At 52.6% G+C, this 24,508-nt stretch overlaps 2 protein-coding genes across 2 annotated transcripts in view; both read left to right on the top strand.

The window, feature by feature from the left end:
* Rpl10a (ribosomal protein L10a) overlaps positions 1–24,508 on the top strand; it is a 105,452-nt gene that overhangs the window by 8,309 nt on the left and 72,635 nt on the right. The gene's annotated exons all lie outside the window — the stretch shown is intronic.
* Ppard (peroxisome proliferator activated receptor delta) overlaps positions 977–24,508 on the top strand; it is a 65,039-nt gene continuing 41,507 nt past the window's right edge. The window contains exon 1 of the mRNA XM_051153445.1: positions 977–1,058. The gene's annotated coding sequence lies outside the window, so the exon portion shown is untranslated. The remainder of the gene's footprint in view (positions 1,059–24,508) is intronic.

The following is a 24,508-nucleotide window of genomic DNA, read 5'->3' as shown; positions in this document are numbered from 1 at the left end:
AGGTGTGTGAGACCCGTCTGTGCCTTCCATCGGCTTCAGCTGAGTCCTGTGCTGTCGAGGCCCACCTCCTCAGAGTGCTTCTCTCTGCATATTAGGGGATGGGTGGGTGCACTCTTGTGCCCTCCTCTGGTGCCTCTGGCGGGTGTGTGTGTGTGTGTGTGTGTGTGTGTGTGTGTCTGTCTGTCTGTCTGTCTGTCTATCTGTCTGATAATGCCAGAACTAGCCTCATGGCACTGTCCCCACTGGGAGCATTCTTCCCTACCCAGCAGCCACACAAGCTTGTCTGTCCTGCCAGGACCTGGCTTGTCTTATGTCCGAAGCCTTGTGCCTGGTGCCCTCGCCTGTGCCATGTCGTCCCAGATTGCCCCGTGGCTGTTTCTTGGAGATGGTTTGATGTTGCTGAGCGTGTCTGTGTGCCATTAGAGGCAGGGGAGGGGTGGCTTGCCGTAGCAGCTGGATTCCAGGGTGTCAGAGGGCAGCTAGGTACTTGGTTGGAGGATGTCAGGCCTCCAGCATCAGGTTTCAGGCATCTTCTCCCGTGGCCTTCCTAACTTAGAGCTGGTGACTGGGGTGTGACACAAGGCCTCCCTCTTACGAGCTGGAGGGTGCTGGGCATCACCTCTTCCTCACCTTGCTAGTTCCTTGTGCCCCACCCAAGTAGGAGCAGCAAAGCCAGTGTTGGCTTGCTGGGAAGTGCAGGATCCTTCCAGGGTTGGGAAATATATGCTGACTCAGGCTGAGATCGACAGCCTTCCAAGGTAGGGGTGTGTGCGCGCGCGCGTGTGTACGCGTGTGCATGTGCGTGTATGTGCGCGTGTGTGTGTGTGCGCGCGTGTGCGCGTGTGCGCACCCTCACAATCATATGGGACCACTAGTTCTTGAGTCCCACTGGGTGTCCACTTAGAACGTCCTAGCACACTTTTCGGACCCCAGCACTGCCTGGTCACCGATGTTGGTTCCTTTCTGCCCCGCAGTACCGTGCAGCGGTGTGGGTATGCACGTGGCATTCACTCAGCAGCTTCTGCTCACTGACAGATGAAGACGAACGTGCGGTAAAGGTAAGCCTGCTTCACTGACTCCGTGTCTAGCCGCCTGCCACAGGCCTCGTACGGTCCTAGCTTTTGCAGGATTCACCAGGCTGAGTCCCTGGTCACAGGTGCCTGTCATAGCATCTGCACCAGGCACTTAGCGTGTAGTGGGCACTCACTAGGTAATTGTCAAGTGTGTCCGGCTTACGTAGATCTTTTAGGAGTGTTGGAGATACTCTGCAGCGACAGGGGTTTACCCTTTCTCTTGTGTCTGAGTGCCTGCCAGCCAGAGGGGAGTCACAGTTTGTTGAGTGACTAAATTAGCACTCTTTTCTGCTCATGTGGGCACAGAGGATCCTGGGCCACCAGGACACCGTTCATCGTTTTCGTCCATTTATGCAGTTGATGTGTTGCTGTTTGGTTTCTTTGAGTCAGAGCCTGGGTTTGTGTAGCCAGGGTGGTCTAGAGCCCACACTCAGATGAGTTCCCCTTCCCGAGTGCTGGACTTGGAGGTGTGCGCCATCATGTGTGCTCTGGGGATGCGACACAGCCATTTAATCTCCGCCCCCAGGTCTTCAGGTCAGAAACAGGGCTCTTCCTCCTCTGCATAGTCTAACAATGCTCTGGGCTCCCCACAGTTTCCCTGTTCTCAGGATGCCTGGCAGGTTCTAGAAGCTCTCAGAAGGGGCGCACCAGGGGGTTCGACGGCCATTGTCCTGATGGCTTGGCAGGCAGGGTTGTGGTGGGTCCCTGCTGGGGGCAGGGGAAACCTGGCCCTGTTTTAATCTCTGATGTTCAACGGGTCCAGGAGCTGTTTGTGGGCTCCACTTCCCTTTCCCTGCCATTTACAGCCTGCAGGTTTTCCTGTTGCCAAGCAGAGTGACCAACCTGGGTTTGTCTGCCTGTCACAAGGGCCAGGTTGTTTGTGGATCCTTCTGGAAAGTCTGGGGCAAGAGCCCCTGCAGTTCTCAGACCCACATGTAGCCCCTTTCCTCTGAAGGGAGCGGGAGGGAGGAAGAAGGTGGGTAGAGGCTTCTGAAGGTCCCGTATAGGATGAGGACGAAGTCGTCCAGGCTGGAGAGCTGATGAGCTACACTGGCCTCGCTGTCACGTGCACAGCCTCGAGGGGCGCACTTCACTCAGCATGAGCCTTCATCTCCTCCCACGGAGGCTCACAGCTGGGCCTTCATCTCCTCTTTCTGTGCACATAGCAAGGGTCTGGGCTGTTACTGTCTTACGCCTTCACACCACTTTCTTGGGCCATAATCTGCAGTTGCCACCTTCTTCCAGGGATGAGGAGCCTTGCTGGGGAGGGAAGACATGGTAGGATAAGTTTTCAGGGAGCTGATAGTTGGTGGGTTTATCTTAGACAGCGTCCGGAGGGCTGAAGAAACAAGGTCATTACGCTTTGAAGGGACCATGCAAAATAGTGGTTTTCAAACTTGTGACCCCAACACCCTCCTACCCGCCTCTTTTTTTTTTTTTTTTTTTTTTTTTGGTTTTTTGAGACACAGTTTCTCTGTGTAGCCTTGGCCATCCTGGACTCACTTTGTAGACCAGGCTAGCCTCAAACTCACAGCGATCCGCCTGCCTCTGCCTCCCAAGTGCTGGGATTAAAGGCGTGCGCCACCACACCTGGCTCAACCCGCCTCTTTTTTGACCTGTGTAGCCCTGGCCTAGAACTCACCTGTAGACCAGGCTGGTCTCAGTGTCACAAAGATCTGCCTGCCTGTCTCCAGAGTGCTGGGATTAATAGTGTGACCCATATGTAATCCAGCCCCCCCCACTTTTTTTTTTTTTTTTTTTTTTTTTTGTTTTTTTGAGACAAGGTTTCTCTGTGTAGCGTTGGCTGTCCTGGACTCACTTTGTAGACTAGGCTGGCCTCGAACTCACAGCTATTCATCTGCCTCAGCCTCCCGAGTGCTGGGATCAAAGGCGTGCGCCACCACACCCAGGTCAATCCAGTCACTTTTGATTTTCTTAAAATTACATTTGTTAATTTGGTTGTCTGTGTGCATGGGTGCATGGGCACACTGTGGCGTGTGCATGGACAACAGCTGCGCATAGCATTACGGCTAGGCTCTGAACATCCCAGAATGAGATCGCTGAAGAGACGGCAGATCTCCTCATGACCTCGTCTCGGAAATCACAGCATCATCACCTCTGTCCTTTTGGTCACAGGATCAGTTCAGATCAGAGGGAGGCTGACAGCTGAGATGTGTCATGGAGAGCCATGGAGGGGGAGGGGCCTCCCCGAGCCCAGCACTGCTGTCGAGCATGCTGTACGCTGCGAGGTTGCCTGGCCTGCGCTCCAGTCTCTTCAGAAAGAGAGTAATTCCTCCTCACTTCCATTCTGGGGCGCACCTGTTAGGGATCCGCTGGACACCGAGCCCCAAGGGAAGGTGTTTCCGTAGTGACTGGGCAGCGGGGAGCCGTGAGAGCTGTGGGGAAGGAAGGCTGATTTGCAGAAAGTGGCTGGAACAGAGGAAGAAGAGGGTGGGCGGTGGGAGGACCTGTACGGAGGTCTCAGTGGAGGAGGGAGCGCTTCCCCGCTCTCATCTTCCTCCCTGTGGCTGCCACTCGCTATCTGCACTGGCCCTGATCTATCCACCAGTCCAGTCAGCGCCCAGAGAGCGAGAGAGGGATCCCCATTAGGGTTGTCGATGCATGGGGGGGGGATTAACTAAGGTGTTCATGTTGGGGGATGGCCGTGTGCACCGTGTATTCAGATGCTGGTTTCAGTGCCCAGAGGCCTGGCTACAGTCTGATGTAGGCGTTTCTATGATGTATCTGCTGCCTCTGCATTGTGGAAAAATCGTTCTCCATCGTCTCTGGTTGGTTAATAAAGAGCTGAACAGCCAGTAGCTGGGCAGGAGAGCGAGGGCTGGCTTTCCCATCCCAGGGAGGGAGTGGGTCACAGTGCAGAGAGGAGGGCCAGGGCCAGGGGAAGGACTCTCAGGCAGCACACGGGACATGGAGCAGAAGCAGAGACAGGGAGTAGGGACTAAGATTAACGGGCCACATGTGGGGACACAGGCCAGGCCGGTACAGTCAGGTTAAGGTCTCTGAGAATCTGCTCAGAGTGCCATAAGGTCCCCATGTCATTATTCCACTGGCTTGTGGTCTTAAGGAAAATCCTGTTTGGGGCATATACACACGGTAGAAGGCAGCTACTCTTAAGCTTTATTATCAAGGCCAAGGCACATAGAATGCTAGGCATTTTATTAAAAAATGAAAAGCCAGGCAGACAAAATAAAATTTTGCTTTTGTTTTACAAGACAAAACTATGTTATCTTGGCTGTCCTGGACTCACTTTACAGACCAAGTTGGCCTCAAACTCACAGAGATCTGCCTGCCTCTGCCTCCCGAGTGCTGGGATTAAAGGTGTGTGCCACCACCTGGCAGACAAAATAATATTTTTTAAAAATTATTTATTATATGTACACTCTTCTGCCTGCACACCAGAGCCAGAAGAGGCCACCAGATCTCATTATAGATGGTTGTGAGCCACCATGTGGTTGCTGGTAATTGAACTCAGGACCTTTGGAAGAGCAGCCAGTGCTCTTAACCTCTGAGACATCTCTCCAGCCCCGACAAAATAAATTTTAACACCAGTAATTGTTTCAAGTGTACTTAAATTTAAAGACCATTAAGAGGCAAGGATGGAGGTAGCTCGGTGGCTAAGAACACTTGTTCTTTCTGGGTGCGGTTCCTGGTACCCACATGGTAGGTAGCTCACAACTGTTTATATGTCTATAACTCTAGTTCCAAAGAATCCAGTGTCCTCTTCTAACCTCTGAGGGCACCAGGCATGGATGTGCTATGCAGACATACATGTAAGCAAAACACTCCTAGCACTCATATTTATAAATAAATGAATCTTTAAAAATATTTTTAAAAAGCAGGGACAGACGTAGCCAGGTGCTGCTAAAATTTCCCTGGGAGACTGGAACACTCCTTTCACAGTCCCAGTGACAAACCAACATGCGATTCCACCAGCTGCACTGGGGAGACTGGGTCTATCAGACTTTACTTACTGAGTGTGGGTCAGGGGTTACCAGCACACGGGTGACCTTAAAGCAGCCATGATAGGTCTGTACCCAGCGTGGATGGTGTCGCCGTCCCCCAGTCCTTCTCCACCTGTGTCCCTTAGCTGTCCCTAGCGGCCTTGACACCAGGGCAGCTGGGGTATAATTGCATACATCTGGCTGAAGAAATGTCTAGATATTCAGACGAGGGTCCCATGACCTTCCCACTCCTTCCTTCCAAGAGGGAACCTAAGAGGCTACAAGCCCAGCTGTGATGACCCTTGGCAAGCAGACCCAGGCAAATTCTTGAAGATGGCAGCAGTGTGGGCTGGAGGACATAGCCCTATGTAGGACCAGGCATGGTGGCACAGGCCTGCAATCCAAGTACATAGAAGGTGGAGGCAGGAGGATCAGGAATTCAGGGAGTTTGAGGCAAGCCTGGGCTTCGTGGGACCAAACCTCAAAAATAAAAGGAAGAAGGAGAGGAGTGAGAAGAGACAAGAGTGAGGCCATGTTGGAGAGTGACAACGAGGGGCAAGAAAGCTGACTGTAGGAGACACTGGAAGAGGACAGGCTCTGTGCACTCTCGGAGTGTGCTATCCCGGGTCAGCAGCCCTGTCTGTTCTGAGCCTGCGCTTCATCTGAAGGGGCCTGGGTGGATTTGGTACAGGCTGACAGGGAGCCACTCTTAGCTGCTGTGTTAACCGTGGCTTCTCAGGGAAGATTAAAAGGAACCACAAGCCACAGTGTGTCCGCTTTCCTGAGCTGGCTTCTGGATGCTGAGGAAGGGCTTTCCCAGGAGGCTACACTGTTCATTCGGGAGCCAGAACAGAGTGACTTTACCACCTGTCACGTGACCCTGCGGCCAGGGCAGCACACAACAGTGGCCCCCTTCTTTTTCTTTCCTGTCCCGTCTTCTGCACCTTGCATCATCCCAGCCCCGTCATCTTCTTAGCAGCTCTCCCCTTACTGAATTGTTCTTTTTTTTTTTTTTAAGACAGGGTTTCTCTGTGTAGCCCTGGCTGTCCTGGACTTGATTTGTAGACCAGGCTGGCCTTGAACTCAACAGAAATCCACCTGCCTTTGCCAGTGCTAGGATTAAAGGCGTGCGCCACCATGTCCAACCAGAAGCCTGAGCAACCAGCCAGTACTCAAGAATGCTGAAGCAGAGGCAGAGGGGAAAAAAATTACAATTACAAGCCCAGAAATGGTTAGGCATTTAGGGGAACCGAGGAAAAGCAAACCTCGCTTGCTTGAGAACGGAGATGCGTGAAGTTCTGGGTTCCAGAAAATTCCAGCATACATGAGGTGAGAGAAGCCTAGTCAGCCATGCTGCCAGTTGGAAGAGGGAGTTGGCCTGTGTGGCTGTTGAGAGAAAGCCAAGTTCTCTGAGCCTCAGAGGCCATGACTCCTGGGCATGGGAAGTGCCAAGGCTCATACAGGAAAACTGCAGCAGTCTCATTCGGGACACCCATTAGCATAAGGACAGAGGTGTGAGCCCCCCTGACACGCATGTGCTCCTCCCTCAGGTGCCCCTCCAAGGACAGCAGTTTTCAAAATGAGTTCTAAAGAACTCAGGAACAAGCTGTTACACAGAGAGGCCCTGTCTTCTGAGTGTATTGGGGGAGTTAATGACTTTCAGGGCGGGGCTGGGGGGGCGTGAAGCAATGCCTGGCTTCTGTCCACTAGAGGCCGGCGGCACTGGCCCTCCCCAACTGTAGGAACCAGAGAAGGTCTGCAGACATTGCCAAGTGTACCCTTACCTGCCATTTCCCTGCTAAGTGTTCCTGGCCAGCTAGGCACACTGGGTAAGGAGGGCAGATAGCCCCACGTGGGAAATCCACCATTGCCACTTCACCAGGTGCCGTGGGCTCTGGGAAGGCAGGAAGTAGTTTACAAAGAGCAGCATGCCCCAGCGATGGCCACATGGCAGAGGGGCAGCGTCTGAGACACAGCCATCTCCCGGGCCACACATGTCTGCTGTACTTCTCCAAACTTTCTAACGTCTGCAAAAGCCACACTCCTGGGACAGCTGGTGACATTTGCTGTGGACATTGCCACACAGCAACCCATCCTGGTGTCTTCATGACTGAGGATGGGGCACTCCGACCACAGCGGCTCCCCTGCCTAACCCCCCTGTGCCCCAGGCAACTGTGATGCCGAGAGAGAGCATCCCTGCCACCTCAATCCCTAGCGTGTGTTTGACTGGTCCAGAACATTCTTACAGCTCACCTCCGACAAAAGCCCTGAGGAAGTGGGGGAGCTCCTGGATGTCAGCACATATCTGCCACACAGTCCTCAGGACTCCTTGGGGAGGTTGGAGAACACCCCCTTCCCTTCCTCTGAGTCCCCCAAGACTCACATAGCTCCCTTGGCCTCCATCCTCCTAAAAACAGCAAGCAGGTGGAGCCAAAGGAGGGAGCCATCCTAGGACACAACCAGACTCCCGGTCTGGCCAGGGTCCTGTGTTTATTAAGTGTCTGTGGTTGCTCTGCCATTGTGAGCTGAAGAGCGTCCCCTGAAGACATGGAGGCCACAAGCCCCTGACACTGTAGGTGGCATCTGACTAACTGGGCTTTTCAGTTATGCTGGATTGCCTGGTGGGTTCCCCATGGCACAGGACAGGCATGTGACCTCTGTGTAAGATGCTATATTTCTGGCTTTGAAAACCAAAGAGGGGGCCAGAGAATGTGAGGAATGCAGCTCTGTCTGAGAAAGATAGCGAAATGCGAAATGCGCTCTCTGAGGGCCTCCAGGGAAGAGAGGCTCTGCAGCATGCTGGCTTTGGCCTCCTCACCTCCCGCTCCCTGGAGCTGAGTGTCACCCTCCCTTAGGCCTGCCTTTGTTCCTCTCTAGAACACTTGCCACTTTGTCCCCAGGGGGATCACCAGGTATGCAGAACTGACTGACGCAGAAGACATGGTGAGGGTGGGGAGGAGGAGTAGGTGGCCACCTCTTCCCAGGTACTCATCCCCCACCCCCATCCTCAGCGTTGTGGGGCATGTGCCAAAAGTGGGCATGCTCAAAGCATCCAGGCCTGCGTTTCTGGGGTCCTCACCTCCCTCAGCCACAGGCCTATGAGGGGGACTAGGCCTAAGCCCACCCTCTCTTTTCACTCTGCCACAGATGCTCACCTGAGACACTTTCTCAGCCCCTGGCCCTTCCCTCCTGGACCAGAGAGCTGTCTTCTCTGAGGCCAGCCTGGTAGCCAGGATGTATGTGTGGCCTCCTTGAACTGCTGTACACTCCACCTGCTCAGCCTCAGCACCCCCCACCCTCTCCCCTTCCCCATTCCCCCACCCCCACTTTCACACCCGGCCTTCTTCCCTGTCTCCATGGGTGAATGAAGCCTCCCACCCACCTCTTTTCCACCTCTCGTCCTTGGGTATCTAAGACTCAGACCCCACAGGCTGAAGGAAGATGCCAGCATGTCACTTAGTCCGTAGTAATCTCCACTGTCATCTGGGGGCCAGGGCACAAATTATCTGCATGTAGTAAATCCTCTTGCCGGTGTCCCTGATGTCATAATTTCAGGTAATGATCCCAAACTGATTCTTATCAGAAAATAGATGTCTCCAGTAGCAGAGCTGAGAGAACAGCTCACCACGGGAAGGCCCTGGGTGGTCTTCCCCTGGGTGGGAAACCATTGGTAATAAATTGGCCAATAACAGTTTTTATTGCTCAGGTGAAAGTCGCTAGGTGAGTAGGTTGGTGAGGAGGAGCGGGTGTCGTTTATGCCAAGCATACTGGAGCGCATGTGTGGTATAATTTGCCCGTGCAGTGCTGTGGTCAGCCGTAGCAGCCTTCCTCCGCTGTCTCGTTAATTGCCTGACCCTGCTGGCATCTCTGCACACAAGCCAGGGCTTGCCTGTGCCCTGCACGTGTGGACTGGGATCACCACCCTGAACCTACCACTTGTTTCTTTCTTTTATTTTCTTCAATTGAGAAAATTAGTTATTGATCGGTTGGAGTGTGTGTGTGTGTGTGTGTGTGTGTGTGTGTATGTACATGGGTAAACATGTGCTTAGTATGTGCGTAGATATCAGAGGACAACTTGTGGGAATCGGTTCTTTCCAGCCACCATGTGGGACTGGAGGCTCAAACTCAGGCTGTCAAGTTTGGTGGCAAGTGCCGTGTTGTCAGCCCAGCTGTGCCCCCCTGAGAGCAAGGTGGGTAAGTGGCAGGGCCTTCCTGAGCTGGCTCCTGGGACGGCAGCTTGCACTTGCCTGCCTTTTCTACCTTCTCCTTCCACCATGGGCAGTCTGTCCGCCAGATGTATTTCAGCAACTGAAGATCCGCGGCATAGCCAGCTCCCAGCCCTGGAGGTGATTCCCTGGTCACAATGGGTGGCATCTCCCCAGAATCCAGCTCCGCAAGCACTGGTCAGGTATGGTGGCGTGTCACCAGGGTGGCCACCTTACACGGAGTGACCCTCTCTGGGAGGAGCAGTCATTCACAGAAGGCCATAGAGGCCAACGGCTCATTTTGCCGTTCCCTGTTTAAGCTCAGCGGAGAGGACCAGTTGGCTATGGCAAGGTTTTCCCAGTCCCCTGCCTCCCTCTTGGCGCCTTCCTCCCTTCTGGCTCTGACGGAAGCCCCCACCTCTGGCTGGCAATGGTGACCTTGGCTGATAGGTGGTGACTTCAGGACTGTCAGTGACTGTTGCTGACATAGCACAGCGAGGATTTGAACCCAGATGATGAAGGCCAATGTTTCTTATGTGTGACTGACAGCTGAATCTGATTGGTCCAGTTGGAAATCACCTGTTTGACTCATTAGAGTAATGTTGGCTTCAGAGAACAGCTAGTCTCTTGTTGCTCACTGAGGGACCTTCTGGCAGGCCTCCGCCAGGGCTCATTCCAGTAAGCAGGCTGAGGAGACCAAGGGAACAGTGGTCAGGGCCTCCTTGGACCCCTGCAACAGAAATAACCGTGGGCAGCCTTGTGGGGGAGGGGCAGGACTCAGTCTCTGCTCTAGGTGCTAAGGGGAAAGCGAAGAGGACTGAGCCATTTAGGTATGGGGAGAGGAGAGGTGGGGGGCACTGCCTTCAGACTCTCCCTTGAGCTAGGCAGCACCCCACCTACGCACTCTGCCACCCCAATCCTGCTTCTGAGAGGGGTCCATTGATGGTGTTACGGATGAGTTCTGAGGCTGGAGGGCCAGGTGCTTCTGTGGATTCTGAGCAGGATGGGCACCGGCCACTCTAGCTCACTGGAGGGAACACCTCATCGTGGTTAGGAGCAGCTGCGGGAGCTAAGGGCCTCAATTCTGACTGGCCTTGGGCCGATCACTGTGCCACCCGTGAAGTGGCGGCTATCCATCCTATCCCCCAGGGGTCCCTGGTTTGGTGAGAGGGCTGTCCTGTCATTGCCCTACACCGCAGGTGGGCCCGGGAGCGTTGAGTGAACAGGACTCGAGTACCGCACCCCACTGTAGCTGAACACTAGCCTGTGTGATAACTAGGGGCTGGTGACAGCCTGGGGACCCTGCAGGGCACTTCCAGGGGAGGCAGGAGTTGCTATGGGAAATCGTATAGCCTGAGGAGATTGTGCTGGAGCTCTGGCTTTGCACTTGACTCTCCCTGAGGCGCTGGCTGCCTGTTAATGACCTCTGGAGCAAGCGGGCAGGTGTTCATCTGGTGACAGGGAAGGACTTGGTCAGAAGACTGTATTTGGAGGGGTCAGATTCAAGAGGAGTCATCACACTCGTGGCCGGCTCAGAGGGATTTGGGAGACCATCTTTTTTATTTATTTATTTTAAATTTAATTTTATTTTATATGCATTGGTATGAGGGTGTCAGATCCCTTGGAATAGGAATTACAGACAGTTGTGAGCTGCTATATGGTTGCTGGGAATTGAACCCGGTCCTTGGGAAGAACAGTCTCTAAATCACTAAGCCATCTCTCCAGCCTCTACATCTTTATTTTAAAATATTTTATTAATGTAAATTATTCTCACTTATAATAGTTGGTTAGAAAACACTGAACTGGGCCTGGTGTCACTCGCACACCTTTGACCCCTGTTCTCAGAGGATAGAGGCAGGTAGATCTCTGAGTTCAAGGCCAGCCTGGTCTACATATTGGGTTCCAGGACAGCCACGGCTACACAGAGAAACCTTGTCTAAAAACAAACAATTATAACAACAACTGAACACAGAAAGAGAGAGAGACAGACAGACAGAGATAGACAGAGACAGACAGACAGACAGAGACAGAGCGAAAAGGAGTAAACACAGAAGAAAATCAGTTCCATTTCCTATCACGCAGGTCATTGTAGTCAGTCATGGTTTGTGGTCTCTCAGATTATAGAAGCCTGGTTTTTTGTTTTTTTGTTTGTGTTTGATTAGCATATGATAATTATATATAGTAATGAGTTTCACTGTGGCATTTTCATACTTTGTATGTAATACAGGGGTTTTTTTTCTAAGACAGTTCCTCTGTTACACAGAGCTCTGGCTGTCCTGGACTCCCTTTGTAGATCAGGCTGGTCTCGAACTCACAGAGCCCTTGCCTGTGTCCGCCTCCTGAGTGCTGGGGTTAAAGGTGTGCCGCCGCGCCCGGCGTATGTAAGGTTTTGAGCATGTCCACTCCCATTACCTGTTCTTGCCATCCCACTCTCTCCCCTCCCCCTTCTTCTTTACAAGCTGTACCCCCTTTTCCCTGCTTGGTTTCTTCTATTCGTTTTAAAAGTGATGTGCTCATAGGAGCAGGGGAGGAGATGTCCCGCCTTCCTTCAGCAGCCCCTTGTCTGCCGTGCATTCCAGCCATTCGCTTTCAGCTCCTGGTTGGCTTCATCGCCATCGCCCTCTGCTGCACTAACTCTGACTGAGGAGACAGCAGATGTCAGCCTTCTTTCTGAGGCCAATGAGTGGCTCCAAGAAGTGTACCACTGAGAGGTAAACCCCTTCAGCATGAGGAGACCTGCCCAGAGCTGCCCTGTGGAGTTCCTGCTTCTGTCAGGAGCAGCTGGAAGGTGGGGCTGAGTCTCAGGTGGGAGCTAATGACCCTCGCCACTCCCTCCTGTGAGGGAATGTCACAGGGTCTCCTCAGCTGTCAGCTTGTCAGATTAAGACTGCAGTATCAGCACTCGGGAGGCAGAGGGAGGCAGATTGCTGTGAATTCGAGGCCAGCCTGGTCCACAAAGTGAGTCCAGGACAGCCAAGGCTACACAGAGAAACCCTGTCTGGGAAAAAAAGAATAGACCGCAGTATCCATGTTGCTGTGCTTGGAGGCTGACCTACAGCATTTCCTCTGTGGGGAGGCCCTGAGGCGAGCTCTCAGGCTGTCTCTTGTTCCTGCCTAAGGGTAGAGGCCTGCTCTTCCCCTCCTCTTATTTTTATATTTTATAATCTATCTGTCTATCTACCTATCTATCTATCTGTTTATTTTGAGACAGTTTCCCTGTGTAGCCTTGGCTGGAACTGGATCTGTAGACCAGACTGGCCTCGAACTCAGAGATCTGCTTGCCTCTACCTCCTGAGTGCTGGGATTAAAGGTGTGAGTCACACCACTCGGTGGTGGTGCATGCCTCTAATCCCAGCACTTGGGAGGCAGAGACAGGTGGATCTCTGCGAGTTCGAGGCCAGCCTGGTCTACAAAATGAATCAAGGACAGCCAAGGCTACACAGAGAAACCCTGTCTCGAAAAACAAACAAAACAAAATTTCAGAATTGTCACTACAGAACCTGAGGTTCCTGGGCTGGGGTGCAGTGTCGAAGAGTACTGATGGGACAGGGTTGGTCCCCAACTCACTCTGGAGGCAGTGGGAACTGGGCAGTGGCTGAGGCAGTGGCGTGGCAGGGAGCTCTTGCTAGCCAGCAAGAGGCCTGGCGAGTAAGAAGCCTCACCTCTGTCGGCGACCTCCGCGCCAGTTCTCTGTTCAGCCCACTAACTTTCTCCACCTGGCAGTACCCAGGCCTGTGGTGTGGGTGAATCCAGGACAGTGGCTGACACCTGTGTGGCAGCAGCTGCCTTCCTCCTCAGCAGGTTCCTGGGCAGTGGGCGGGGGTGTGAGTACAGTAGTCAGGTGAAGGGCCAGTCAGATCCTCAGATCCACAGCTCAGATTCCATCCCAGGAAAAACTCCAAGCCAGTGAGAGAGCTGAGGATGAGGTTTCCTGGGGAGCAAGCTACGCCTCCTGCCTCCCGGATCAGTGAGGTCTCCAGCAAGCAGAGCAGTGAGGGAAGATTGTATGTCAGGTTTCCATGTGCCATGGTGGCCTCTGTGCCATGTGGGCCAGGAGTCCACTTAGCAGAAGCTGTGTGTTCCTGTGGGCCTGCGTGCAGGCCCAGGCCCAGCGCAGTGACTTTCTGTTCATCCCTCAAGCCAGCACGACCCCTCTCCCTTCCTCCACTCCAGAGCTATAATTAAGTTCCCATGTGAAACTGTATCCCTCAGCTGACACATGGCTGCAACCACAGCCCTAGTCATTGGGCAGCTTGTCTGGGGTGACTTCGGGGGCTGGCAGCTTGGCTTCCAGATGGTCTCTGGCGCGTCTAAGTCGGTGTCGTTCTGCCAGGAAAAGATGGGTCTAGTTTTGCCCAGGGCTGGGCCAAAGGGAAGAAGGAGGAGGGTAGATGGGCAGCCAGAAAGGGCAAGGGGACACAGACGGAGGTGACAAGCAGGCATGCTTTCAGGCCTGGGTCACCCGCCACAGGACACTGCAAGCCGTTTTATAGGATAGTCTTTTGATACCCGGGTCCCAGGTAGCCCAGGATGGCCTGAACGCCTGATGCTGTTGGTTATAGCTCCCTAGTGCTCCTCACCCAGCCTGTCCTGTTTATACTTTTCAGCATTTTAGAACTGAGATACACCTGGCATAACACAAAACTCATCAGTTTAAGATGATCTTTAGTAAAGTCACGTGTGGCCAGCTCCGCCGTCTAATCGCACATCTGCCTCACCCCAAAACAGACCTACGCCTCTGAGCAGTCAGCTACACCCCTTCCTACACCCACACCCCAGCAGCCACTGGTCTCAGCCTCCTTCATATGTGTATGAATGTTTTGCCTGTGCATGTACGCATGGTATCGCGTGTGTCCCTGGTGTCCGCGGATGCTGGAAGAAGGCCCTGGAACTGGAGCTGTAACCAATGACCCACCCTGTTGGTGCTGGAAACTGAGCTAGGTCCTCTGCAAGAGCAGCCGGTGCTTGTAACTGCTCAGTAGCCCTCCGGCCCGAGTGCCCTTTTTTTTTTTTTTCCCTTAATTATTTATTTATTTATTTATTTTGGGGACAGGGTCTCTCTATGTAGCCTTTCCTGGCCAGAACTCACAGAGCTCCACCTGCCTCTGCCTCCCGAGTGCTGGGGTTAAAGAGCATGCCCCTGCCTGCCCCTCCTCTGCCGCTGTGCTCTCTGGCGAGCCTGTGCCTAGACACCTCCATCACCCTTGCAGAACGGGCAGCATTGCTTCAGTCTTTTCCACAGTGACCTCATCTTCTGTAGGTGTGCTGTCCCCACTTTGTTGCTGTGCAGGGACCTCTACTTAGAAAACAAGTCACTTTATGTGCATGCCTGGTAACCGTGGAGGGTGGAAGCAGGTGGACGTCACATCCTCTCGCCCTGGACTTACAGACAGTTTCGAGCCACCGTGTAAGTGCTGGGATCCAGACCTGGGTCCTCAGGGCAGCCAGTGCTCTTCACCACTGAGCAATCCCTCTAACCCTGATTTATAGTCCTTAGTGTTATAAACTATAGTTATTCATTTTGTATATATTTGTGCACACGCACAAACACACCACAGCTCCATGTGTGGAGAGCAAAGGACAACGTGTGGGAGTCAGCTCTCTCCTTCTATGTGGGATCACATTCAAACTCAGTTTGTCACACTTGGTCACAGGAGTCTTTACCCACTGAGCCATCGCAGGCCTCAGCCCCTTTGCCTTTACTTTTGAGGCTCACGTATTCCAGGCTGGCCTCAAACTCAGTACATACTGAGGATGCCAGTGAGTTCCTTGTTTTCCTGCCTCGACCATCTGAGCTCAGACCTGCACCACCGTGTCCCCTTTATGTAGTGGCCAGGGCTTCGCGCATTGCAGGCCAAGCACTCTACCAGCTGCATCCCAGCCAGAGCCGTCTTTGAAGCTTGGCACCATGACCGGGTTTCAGTGTGGACGGCATGGGTGAGGATGAAGCCATTGTTGGAGCTGGTTGAGGGATGTCACCTAAGACTGGAACTGCTGAGGTATCACAGTGGAGAGTCACGGCAAGCGAGCTGGCTGATGGGAGTCTCCGCTCATCTGGGTCCACTGTTGAGCCTCTTCCGGTGCTGCCGCAGCCCTGCTTTTTCAGAAACAACCACAGGGAGGTTTTGATGACTGATCACCTGCAGCCCAGGAAAGGCTTTAGAGACAAGGGCACGCTGAGCGCTCACAGAGCGCTGAGGCCCGCCTGACTGGAGGGCCACGTCTCTTCAGCACCAAAGGACATGGGAAGGTGGGGAAAGTGGGGTGACAAGGCACTGGCCCTTCTCTGGATGCTGGAGCGAGATGGGGAGGCTGGCTCTTAAGGGTACCACAGAGATGACACCAGTAGGCAAAAGAGGCTGGCGGGACGTTGGTGTGGCAGGGATGGTAAGTCATCCAGAACAGGGGTGCTCACGCGTAGAGTCCTCCCCAGTTGCACGGAGCGTAATAGCTCCTGTACTTTGGGTAGATGAAGCTTCCTCAGCCAAGAACAGCCTGTCAAGCCTCACAGGTACCCCACGAAGTTAGCGTTCCCTGAGTGATGATGAGAAAGCCAAGACTCACGGCAAGCCTGTTGCTCAAGGGAAAGCTGGGCCTCTCTCGCCTCTCGCAGCTCTGGCTGAATACCATCCACACCGTTCATCTCGTCTCCTGCCTCTGCGGTCTGCCTGGATCCGGCTACCCTGACAGCTGGGTGCCCTGTGGGACACTGAGGTTTCGCCCTAGAGTCTTGACCTCAGCAACCTTCTGTGGGTCAGCCATCACCAGGCTCACCCGTGGTCACGGATGAGAACACACCTCCGTGTGACAAGTGTGGCAAAGCGTACGTGGCCATCTTCAGTCCTCATACACCAGCAATGGAGATCTGGGATTTGGACCCAGAGCCTGGCAACTCTGCCACCACACTCTGTCACCGTGCCACATCCCTTTCTGGTTCTCAGGGCACTGCAGAGCACGCTGGCTTAGGAATTGTGCCAGTCCCCATTTGCATACGAGCAGCCAAGAGCCTGCCAAAATAGTTTGTGCCCCCCCCCCCCCCCCCGGGACCTGCTAGCTGCCCCCGAGGCATCAGACACCGTGGAATTCCCCTGCGGAGTTCCCCCTCTGTGGTGCTGGCTGGCTGGGACCCTCAGCACTACGTGCTTGCAGACGGATGTGCAGACTGGACAGCCTGTGAGACGTGCCAGGAGGTGCCTGGACGAGTGGTTCCCACACATGGTATGGCTGGCAGACTTTCCAGGGAGTTTTGGGAAAGCTCCTCTCCCAGCCTGTCCTCGGCCCACAGAGTTAGAACTTCCAAGGCACCACACAGCAGTCTGTGTTGTCTATGCTGTAAGGCCCCTCGCTGGTTTGTGGTTACACTGGCCTGATGGTAGTGGTTCCTCCCATAGCCTCAGGTACCTCAGAAAGGGGCCTGATTCCTTCAGGAAGCAACCTAATTCCCTTGGAGGGAAAACACTAAGAAGTGTAAAGGGAAAAATCAGATTACCTAGAACTGTCTCAAAAATCACCATGGATTAGCCGGGCGTGGTGGCGCATGCCTTTAATCCCAGCACTCGGGAGGCAGAGGCAGGCGGATCGTTGTGAGTTCGAGGACAGCCTGGTCTACAAAGTGAGTCAAGGATGGCCAAGGCTACACAGAGAAACCCTGTCTCGAAAAAAAAAAAAATCACCATGGATTAATATTTCAGTGGATTCTTTGTGTTGTCTTACTGCTGTCTCTCGGCCCCCACCCACCCATACCTTTACTTTAAAAAAAAAATTATTTTATTTTATTTTTTAAAATATATTTTACTAACTTACTCATATTACATCTCAGTGGTTCTCCCCTCCCTTGTGTCCTCCCACTCCTCCCTCCCTCCCACTCCTCCCTCCCTCCCATCCTCCCTCCCTCCCACTCCTCCCTCCCTCCCACTGCTCCCTTCCTCCCACTCCTCCTCCCTCCCACTCCTCGCTCCCTCCCACTCCTCCCTCCCTCCCACTCCTCCCTCCCTCCCATTCCTCCCTCCCACTCCTCCCTCCCGCCATCCCTTGTGTCCTCCCATCCCTCCCTCCTCCCACTCCTCCCTCCCTCCCTCCCATCCTCCCTCCCTCCTCCCTTGTGTCCTCCCACTCCTCCCTCCCTCCCACTCCTCCCTCCAACTCCTCCTCCCTCCCACTCCTCCCTCCCTCCCACTCCTCCCTCCCTCCCACTCCTCCCTCCCTCCCACTCCTCCCTCCCTCCCATCCCTTGTGTCCTCCCACTCCTCCCTCCCTCCCATTCCTCCCTCCCTCCCATTTTCCCTACTCCCCTCCCCTATGACTGTGACTGAGGGGGACATACCTTTACTTTTTTGTCATCTGTCTGTCTGTCTATATGTCCACATATCCATCCATCCATGCATTTATATGTGTCCATCCATCCATCCATCCATCCGTGCATTTATTTATTCTGAGACAGTCTTGTTACGTGGCCTTGAACCTGAGACCCTTCAGCTTCGGTTCCCACCTGTTAGACCACACCCCGCTCAGCCTTGTGAGCCGTAGTTCACTGGGTTCACCGCATTCAGTGTGTGCTTTAATGGCCGTTTATTTACACAGCTGGCCACCTACTTGAGGACATTGTCACTGCTCCAAACAGAAGGCTCTGTCCACACTCAGCTGGGTCTTTCCCATCCCAGCCCCAGGCAGCTGCCAAGCTGCTTCTGTCCCCTGGGATTTGCCTCTTCTGGACATTCATTTCCTGTAAATGAGTTGCCAGGGTGTGATCTTTTGTAAAAGTCTGGCTCCTTTCACTGGACATAAATGGGACACTGTTTTGAAAGCTGCACGAAGTGGTTATGTTACCAGCAGTGTGAGTACAGGTGTTTAAAATACTTGTATTTTTGAAATGTTTATGAGGTGTGTGAGTGCAGTGCCCTCAGAAGCCAGAAGAGGGCACTGGATCTCATAGAACTGGAGTAATTTATAGGTATTTGAGCCACTGGATGTGGGTGCTGGGAACCAAACTCGGGTCCTCTGCAAGCGCAGTACAAGCTCTCAACCACTGAGCCAGCTCGGCAGCCCAAGAATATTGTAGGGTTTCTGTTCTGTTTTGTTTTGTTTATACACTGCTGGGTGTGGGGTGATGCCTGTCATCCTAGCAAAGGAAGGGAGATGCAGGAGAGTCGTGAGTTCAAGGTCAGCTTTGCCTACCTGAGATACCCCTGCTCCTCAAAAAAAAAAAAAAAAAAAAAAAAGAATTGTTAAAAAATACGTGTCTGTAATGTTAGGTGTGTACGGGCGTATGTGCCTATGTAAGTTATTTGTTCAGGTGTATGTTAGGGGTGTGTGTGTGTGTGTGTGTGTGTGTGTGTGTGTGATGTGTCTGCCTATGTTAGGTGAGCACAGGTGCCCTCAGAAGCCAGAAGAGGGCTCTGGATCCCTGGGGCTGAGGTTCGGGTGGGTTGTGAGCTGCCTGATGTGGGTGCTAGGCACTGAACTTGTGTCCTCTGGAAAGTGTCTAACAGCCCAGGAGTAGTACTCTCTGTATGCTTGTTTGTTTTTATTCTTCTCTCCTATGTTACGTGCTGACCACAGTTTCCACTTCTCCCAGTCCCTGCCCCCCACCTCCCCTTTCCCTTCAGAAAAGAGGAGCCTCCCAGGGAAATCACCAGGCATAAGCCCTCATATCAAGGCAGAGCAGTGCCCCGTCTCAGGAGAGTGTGGGTCTCCCCGGCTAGTGCTGCTGATACATGCTCCAGCTCTCTCGCTTCTGCGTTTACAGGGTCTTTTTCCTATAGCGTCATTCTCCAGGCTACAAAAGAACTGAATGGAATGTCCCAGGGTTAAAAGTATTTTATTACATTATTGTGCTAACTATTACAGTCAGCATTCATTACCATTCTGTTGGTTTTTCGATTTTTCGAGACAAGGTTTCTCTGTGTAGCCTTGGCTGTCCTGGACTCGCTTTGTAACCAGGCTGGCCTGGAACTCACAGCGATCTGCCTGCCTCTGCCTCCCTCCTCATCCTCTCCAGAGTCCCCCTTTCTGCTCTCATGTCTCCCCTCCTCCCCATCAGATCGCTTCCCTCCTGATCACAGCCTGGTTTATACTTTCATTGTAGACAGACAGACAGACAGAGGCACAGACACACTGAAATCTGGGCTCTGCACACAAGAGAAAACTTACAGCTTTTGTCTTTTTATTATTTGTTCTCTCTCTCTTTTTTTGTTTTTTGTTTTTTTGAGACAGGGTTTCTCTGTAATAACCCTGGCTAACCTGAATTTGCTTTATAGACCAGGCTGGCCTTGAACTCACAAAGATCCACCTGCCTCTGCCTCCCAAGTGCTGGGATTAAAGGCACGCACCACCACGCTTGGCTATTATTTGCTTTTTTGAGACAGAATCCCACATAGCCTTGGTGTAGCAGAGATCCTCCTGCCTCCACCTCGCCTGACTCCCATTGGCCTGTCTGAGTCTGGCTTATTTTGCGTAACATAATGATCTCCCATAATATCTGTTTGTCTGCAAATGCCACCATTTCATTATTTCTTCATGACTGTGTAAGTACCATGAAAACCTGCAGTGCTTCCTGAACTTGCGTTCTGTCCAGTGCAGGAGTCATACTCACCTCTATATTGTTCAGACTTCAGATCTGCAGCCCAAGAGGGCTTTCTGTACCTAATTTGTAAATCAACTGTGTCATGGGCTTTATGTATTGGGAAAAAATTCTACACTTCCTGTCTATGAATTCCTGCCACAGGCTCATCAGGAGCCACAAGAGAACTTACTGGGGATGTGGGATGGAGTTCCCAGGTCTCAACATGCCCGCCCGTGTCTTTCACACAAGTGTGTGGGGTGTGTACTTGAGAGCTGAAACAGCAAGCGAGGCGGCCCTTGGGTCCCTCATAGCTGAGGTTAAGGTAGGATCCAGGGCTGTGCTGTACTGCTCACCCACCGCCGGCCATCTGTGGAAGAGGGGCCTGTGGGTCTGATATTTCCACTCAGAAGTCTTCTTGTCTGGAGAAGGAGCTACCTAGAGTGGCACCAGCATCCAACCCCACCACACGCCCCCAACTCAGCTCCTCACTATGGTCCTCCCCTTCCTGGCTCAGCTCCTCACCCTCATTCCCTTCTGGGCTTATTTTCAGCAGGTGTGCGGGTTAGATTTTCCGGGGGTTCTTATGTGTCTCAGGCTGGCCTCAAACCTTCTGTGTAGCTGAGGGTGACTTTCTGATACTTGTGCCTCCACCTCCTGAGTATTGGGGTGACAGCTGTGTACTATCATGCCTGGATAGGGCTGCCATTCTGTGGGGGATGGGGAGAAAAGGATGGAGGGGAACGGAGGAAGGAGGCAGGGAGGGAGAGAGGGAGGGAGAAAGAGAAAGACAGATACAGAGAGAGGTTGATTCATGTTGTTTTTCTTTTGTTTTGAGTTAGGATCTCACTGTGTAGCCCTGGCTGTCCTTGACTCATTATGCAGACAAAACTGGCCTTGAACTCACAGGGATACACCTGCTTCTGCCTCTTGAGTGCTGGCATTAAAGGTGTGCACAACCATGCCTGGCTGACAGTGATAATTTTTTTAAGTTTTATTATATTTTATTTATTGTGTGTATGTACTCACGTGCACACCACAGCACACCTGTGGAGGTCAGAGGACAACTTCCGGGAATTAGTCTCTCCTTCCACCATGTGGGGGGATCAAACTCAGGTGTACGCGCTTGCCAGCAAGCCTCTTTACCTGAGGAACTGTCTTGCCAGCCCTCACTTTGGTTAAGTTTTACCAAATTCTAGCATGTTCTCACTGCGGTACTAGAGCATCCAGCTTGCCAGCTGGATGAATTCATAAGGAAGTCTGTGGTCGTTTGGAGTGTGACACTTCTGGGCTGCCACAGTAACCGTTCATTTACAAATTGATGCTCTTCCCCATGGACCACATAAGGTCTGGCTAGTCCCCTGGGATTGCATCACTTCCTGTGGCCTTTCAGAAGCCCTCTCTCCACTTGCAGTGTCATGTGTGGGCATGCTGTGCTGAGGGAGTGGCCTTGGGTGGGTAGTGTGTGTGTAAGAGGTGTGGGCTCCGGATGTGGCTGTCAAAACCTTCTGAGGTCATCAGGAGAGACGCCACAAAGTTGTGTGCCTTCAGACATGGCAGTAAAGAGCACTTCAGGAAGTCTGATGCAATCTACAGGCTGCCTGTCAGGGATGCGGGCCCCACACAGCTGTGCGTGCTGTCTGAGTCACCCCAGCCGGTGGCCCTGCTACTCTTCACACACTTCCTGTCTGGCAAAGCCTGCTGGGTAGCTAACAAGAGTCCCAGAGCTTGGGTCTCAGCATCCTCTCCAAACATGCTCACAACATGGGGGCTTCCACATATGCAGAGGTGTGCACTGGGGACCGAAGAGTGCAGGCTGCTGCTGTGTTGGGGGGCTGTACTTGGAGAGTCAGCAAAGGGCCTAGAACCCACCTCCTCCCTGGGCAGCTTTTGGCTCATCTTGTCACATTTACTTAGCTCCCTCATTTTCTGTTTCAGTTCCTTTGTGGTTTGCCTTAAGCCTCCTGCACTAGCTCCAGCCCCTCTGAAGAAGCTGCTCCCCCTGACCCCACCTCGAAGATTGCCTGTATCAGGGATGCCCCGAGCTTTTCTTTCTTAATTTTTAAAAAAAGATTTATTTATTTATTTTATCTATAAGTGTTCTCTTTGCCTGTATGCTTTGCATGCCAGAAGAGGGCATCAGATCTCATTATAGATGGTTGTGAGCTACCATGTGGTTGCTGGGAATTGAACTCGGGTCCTCTGGAAGACCAGACAGTGCTCTTAACCTCTGAGCCATCTCTCCAGCCCACCCTGAGCTTTTCTTTCTTTCCTTTTTCCTTCCTTCCTTCTCCCTTCCTTCTTTCTTTATTTCTTTTTTGTTGCTGTTGCTTTAAAACAGGGTTTCTCTGTGTACCCCTGGCTGTCCTGGAGCTCACTCACTATGGAAACCAGGCTGGCCTTGAGCTCAGACATTCTCTTGCCTCCGCCTCTCCTCGTGTGGAATTAGAGACATGCAGCACCGACCACCCCTGACTACCTAGCTTTTCTTGGCATCTCAGAGTCCCCTCTGTGTTTAGTGTCCCTCGAAGAGCCCTGCAGCTTGCATTATTTCAGCAGCTGGCTAACACCTGGTGCCACGTGACTCTGTAAGCCTGGCCCTCCTTGGAGGAAATGGCTCTGCTCTTCTGGTCCTCTGCCTGGACTCCTTTTTGCTATCTGAGTGAATGTCCTTCGCTTCTGCCCTTTCTCTCGTGTCCTCTCGGCTCTCTTCTGGTTCACCTCTCCTCTCCTTACCAGGCTCCTCACCCCTCACCCCAGATGGTTTCTCCTGAGCACCAGGTCTATGCCTCTACCTGCCTGCCATGCCGTCGGCCGTCAGGTCTGCAGGTCTGGCTCCTGCTCCTGTTTTTCTAAGATCACAGGCATTTTTGATCCTTCCATAGAATCCTTTCCATCTTTCTTTCATCTTCCTTTTTTTTTTTTCTTGTCTTCTTAAAAAAGGTTTGTTTACTTTGTCTACATGAGTGCTCCGTTTTCATGCACACCAGAAGAGGGAATCAGATTCCACTATAGATGGTTGTGAGTCACCATGTGGTTCCTGGGAACTGAACACTGATCCTCTGGAAGAACAGCCAGTGCTCTTAACCACTGAGCCATCTCTCCAGCCCATCTTCCTTTAAAAAAAAAAAAAAAATAGGGTCTCACTATGTCATGCTGGTTGGCCTGGAACTTGCTATGTAATCCAGGTTAGCTTCAGACTCCTAGAGATCCACCACCACAGCCAGCCTTGTTTTCTGACTCTTGCTGTGTGACCTAGGCTGTAGCTTATGAGCCCCCTGCCTCAGCACTATGAGTTCCAGGAATACAGGGTTGCGCTTCTAACTCCTTTGGAAGGTCTCCTGGCCTAGTCACCTCCCAGAGACAGCACTTCCTGATCCCGTTGCCTCTGTAGGGCTCACAGCACTCAAACCCTGCCAGCACATTGGGATTGACACACCCACACAACAGTCACTTATTTCTGGGTGTGTGAAGAACCATGTACAAGCCGGGTGTGGTGGTGCACACCTATAATCCCAGCACTCAAGAGGCAGAGGCAGGAGGATCTCTGAGTTTGAGGCCATCCTGGTCTACAAACCAAGTCCTGGACAGCTGGGGCTGCATAGAGAAACCCTGTCTGGGGTTGCAGGGGAAGACTAATCAGCCACAGAGAATGCATGGCTCCCCCAGGCACTGGGCCCACAGCTGCAGGACAGGACGCATGGTGCCCAGGATTTATGTCCTGAGGACTCTGGCAAAGTACATCTTCCTCTGTTGCTTTTTCTGTGACATCATGACCCTACCCCAAATCCTACAAGGGCCATTCTGTTCTTTGGGCTCTGTGGACCTTAGTAAGTACTGCTGCAGGGCTTGTACCCTCATGTCACTGTTGGGCCAGGTCACTGGTTTTTTTATATTGGAGCTTGTGGCCAGGTAGAGATGCAAGGCCTATACCACTGCTGAACCTGATTCCCTGCATAGATAACGGGACCCTGCTCCTTCCCCTGTGTGCAGAACACTCTTGCCGTCTTGTTTAGTTAGGCAGTGTATGAAACACAGTTGACTGCCTCGGTCCTGGTCAGTCCTGGGACTGAGGTTTGGAGTGTGCCTGCATTTTGGATTTTTTGTTTTGAAAACAAAAAACAACAATTATGTGGATTCTCCTCTCTACTGTGATCTTTTTACTTTAAAAAATATCAATCTGGAGAGGCGGCTCAGAGGTTAAGAGTACTGTCTGCTCTTCCAAAGGTCCTGAGTTCAATTCCTGGCACCCACATGGTGGCTCCCAGCCGTCTGTAGTGAGATCTGGCGCCCCCTGCTGGCCGGCAGGGGTATATTCTAATAGAACACACACACACACATTGAACAAATCTTTTAAAAAATGTATCAAGCAGGTCATGTGTCCTCATTTCTGTTGCCATGGCCACAGCAGCTTGTGGGAGGAAAGGCCTAGTTGGCTTGTACTCCCAGGTCACAGTCTGTCAGTCAGGGGATTCAGGGCAGGGACCACGGAGGGACACGCTGCATGCCGGCTCTGCGGCTCACATTCAGCTAGCTTTCTCATAAACAGGTTCCTAGGGCTGGTGCTGCCCACAGTGGGCTGGGGCCCTCACACATCAGTCAAGACAGTCTCTCTCAGCTCTGCCCACAGGCCCACTGACCGAGGCAGTCCCTCAATCAAGCCTTTCCTAGATGATGCTAGGCTGTGTCAGGGTGACAGTTACAGCAGGC

The sequence above is a fragment of the Acomys russatus genome, chromosome 11, assembly GCF_903995435.1.
Source record: "Acomys russatus chromosome 11, mAcoRus1.1, whole genome shotgun sequence".
Taxonomy (NCBI): Eukaryota; Metazoa; Chordata; class Mammalia; order Rodentia; family Muridae; genus Acomys; species Acomys russatus.
Note: the sequence above shows the minus strand (reverse complement) of the source record. Positions and strands in the feature narration are given on the sequence as shown.